This window comes from Orycteropus afer, unplaced genomic scaffold (assembly GCF_000298275.1).
Source record: "Orycteropus afer afer isolate SDZICR_OR568_19922 unplaced genomic scaffold, OryAfe1.0 scaffold00132, whole genome shotgun sequence".
Lineage (NCBI taxonomy): Eukaryota > Metazoa > Chordata > Mammalia > Tubulidentata > Orycteropodidae > Orycteropus > Orycteropus afer.
The window spans coordinates 889,880-893,389 of NW_006921719.1; the positions used below are offsets into that span (position 1 = coordinate 889,880).

At 49.6% G+C, this 3,510-nt stretch overlaps 1 non-coding gene across 1 annotated transcript; it reads left to right on the top strand.

Annotated features, from left to right (window-relative positions):
- The first annotated feature begins 333 nt into the window (after window positions 1–333).
- TRNAG-CCC lies at window positions 334–404 on the top strand. Its single transcript has one exon. It is a non-coding gene; the product is annotated as a tRNA-Gly (tRNA).
- The last annotated feature ends 3,106 nt before the right edge of the window (window positions 405–3,510 follow it).

Consider the following 3,510-nt stretch of genomic DNA (forward strand, 5'->3'; position numbering starts at 1 on the left):
GCAGACACTGTTACTATTCTTTGGGGGAGAAGGAGGGACAGTGCATAAAGGATAGCTCATAGTGGGGCTCTCAGCTGTCTGAATGGCCATTCCCAGTCCTGCCTGGTGATTAACAGCATGGAAGCTGACTCAACCCTTTTTTCAGAAACTTGGGTGGGAGCAAGTAAGGCCTATCTGCTGAAGGTTCTGATGCCACTGGCTAGGAAAGAACTTGGACAACAAGACCGAGGCTGAAATGAAAAACAAACTTCCTGAGCATAAGTATGAAGTTCTATGTCTTGGTTCCACAGCTCAGCTGCAAGTTTTAATGCCTGATAAGCAATGTTTTTGAAGGCTGTGATGGTTCAGTGGTAGAATTCTTGCCTCCCATGAAAGAGGCCTGGGTTTGATTCCCAGTCAGTGCACCTCCTGCGCAGCTACCACCTGTCCAGATGCTTGCATGTTGCTATCAGGCTGAACAGGTTTCAGGGGAGCTTCCAGACTATGTACTAGGAAGAAAGGCCTGGCAATTATTTCCAAAAAATTAGCCAATGAAAACCCTATGCACCACAATGGTCTGATTGCCAAGGGTTGATGGCAGCTGGCAACAAAATCATTGATGGCAGGTGAAAAGACTGGAGGCTGAAGTCTGTAGTTTCCCTTTGCTGGCACTGTACTAGAAGCCCTGAGGGCATTTTTTAAAATATTGACTCTTGGGTCTCATCCCAGAATTTACAGAATCAGATCTCCCAGGGAGTTCTCTTGGGAATTTGTATGTTTCAAAAGTGCCCCAGGTGGTTCTTACGTAGTTTTAGAAACTACTGACTGGTGAACTTCAGGCTCCATGGGAATAAAAATACCATCGATAAAGCAAACAGGAGGCTTTCAGGGCTGCTGTGGAGTCTGGCTCTCTCCTAGCTATGCCAGCAGCAACTCAGGACCCCTATGTACAGAGAGATAGTGGAGTTGCCACCGCCATGTGGACCAAGAGCCCCAATCAGCTCCTTCATTGCTATGCCACCTGGGAGTAGGACACTCAGATATTTCTCTCCCTCTCCCCTCTAGCAAGATGTCTTGGATTGAAGCTGCAGTTTGTGGCTGGGATGATCCTAGACATCCAAGACAGTGGGCAGCAATGCTACTGTTCTGGTTACCTAGTACCGCTCTGATAGGAATATACCACAAATGAGATGGCCTTAACAAACTGGAGTTTATTCTCTTACAGTTTGGAGGCTTTAAGTCCGAGTTCAAAGTGCCAGGCACTAGGGGCTGGGTGAAAGCCCTTCAACCTTGGGTTTCAGCTCTGCCTCCTGCTCCCAGCCCACTGGAGCTAAAGGCTTTTCTTCACCCAGACAGCTGCTGGCTGCTGAGACTGACAAGCCCAAGGTTGACAAGTAAAAAGGCACAATCCCGATGTTACGAAACCACATGGCAGGCCATTCATTCAAGTCCATTGAAAGTCCCAAGATCAGCAGAGCATGGCAGGCTGCTGAACAATGACATGGCTACATACAGGGTTCAAGCATGCCATAAGTTAGAGACCATCCCCCAAGGCTTCTCCTTATATACAGGAAGCAGATCACATCCCTTAGGCAGCTTCTCAACTGCTCACAGTAGATTCCACCATGGAGTTGATTACCATTCTCATCATGAGGAATACTACAGCCAGTTGCCCAGCCACTCAACCAGGCCCAGCCAAGTTGACACACAAACTGAGCTACCACAGCTACCAAGAAGATGGGTACTCACACCATATGGTCAGATGACCAATGTTGAGACCATCTTCTCCCAGCATGGCAAAACCTTGGGCAGGTTATAAAGACCTGGTATTTGTTTAGAACATTAAAGAGTAAAAGGATGGTGAGGGATGGCAAAGTGATTGCTGGTCAGGTTGATGTTAGCCACTGTTGTGTTGGGCCCAACTCACAGCAACCCCATGCACAGCAAAGCAAAACACTGTATGGTTCCGCTCCATCCCCATATCGGTTGTGGATTGGATCATTGTGCTCCACAGGATTTTCACTGACTGATACTCAGAAGTAAATCACCAGGCCTTTCTTCCTAGTCTGTCTGCTGAAACCTGTTCAGCATCATAGCAACACACAAGCTCTGACTGACAGATGGGTGATGACTGCTCATGAGGTGCATTGGTCAGGAAGTAGATGTTAGTCTTGCCCAGCCAAGATGTTTTAAGGGCAGCAGGAGTGACACAGTGAGCTGTGGAGACACATGACTCTTCCTGGGAGTGGCTCTGTGACTTTCTGTGAGATGATGAAGTCACGATGCACGGCTTTCCAGCATGTGTACTGGCCCCTCCTCAAGTGCCTCTCACAGGCATAAGGAGGCCTTTATACCCAAGAGTAGGTTCCAGGGCTCTGCACTAAATGTGGCAGGTTGACCAGGGATGACTTCAGAGCTTTAAGAAGGAGATGCCCCAGATAAAGCAGACAGTGAATTCGCAAGTTACTGGAGTGCCTGGAGAAAATAAGAGAGGGTGCCCTGCAGGACACTTCCTGGCCTGGGGCGGCTGGCCTTGGAGCAATGTCAATTTCTCTATTTTGGCCTTGACACCTGGACTCCATCAGCCTTTTTCCTATACTCCATAGGTCTGAGGAAGGCACTGATGAGAGGTTAATTCCTGGACAGCTGCCCTCAGCTGCTTCTGCCTTGTACTCTGACACCTTGGGTTAGCCTCATACAACCTACTTGACACCTTTTAACACATTTCCAGACCTTTTGGCTGGGGAACAGCTGATGGGGCTGGGCAGAGCCCCATTGGGCCAAGACCTCAGCCCACGGAGACTTTTCTCCCTGGCCTGTAGTCGCTGGCACTTCTAAGGAGAGAGATGGAATTCAGTTCATATCATCCTCTTTATGGGTACTCTCTCAGGGTTATTCTTCCAATGGGCAACAACAGGAAAGGGAGGAAACTGCCTCTAGGTGCTTGAAGGGGACTTCCTTGGAGAGTTAAAGCTGCCTGGAGCCTGTGGAAGCATGGCTATGTCAGAGCTGCTGGCAGCAGGGAAAGGTGAGCACCTGGCTGAGCAGGTGGTGGGCCTAGATGGCAGCCAGCTGCAGGTGCTGGACTGCAGGCTCCTCTTGTCTGGGTGGGGACTTCACAGCCTTCAACAGCTTTGCTGGCCAAAAGGGTAAAACCTGATGGGAAGGGACTCCTAATGGGAAGAAAGGGATATAGGAGGCTGTGTCCCCAGCTTCTGAAAGCAAGACTAGGCCTGCCATGTGGGGTGCAGTTCCCTAAGAGGGCCAAGTTGAATCTGCTCTGTACTCCCAGGACCCTGGCCTCAACCTTCTCATAGTCAGTAAGTCTCCCTGATGAGGTCATACCCTGCCCAGTAGACTGAGGGACTTCCTTAACCTGTCTTCAGCCCCGACCTCTCTCTTGATCCCTGGACCTACCTACACAACTTCCCACTGTACGTCTATACTTGGACTTCCCATGGCATCTCAAGTTTAGCAGGGGCTTCTAGCCAGCTATGAAATCTGCTCACCATTCTCGTGGCAAATAGTCCA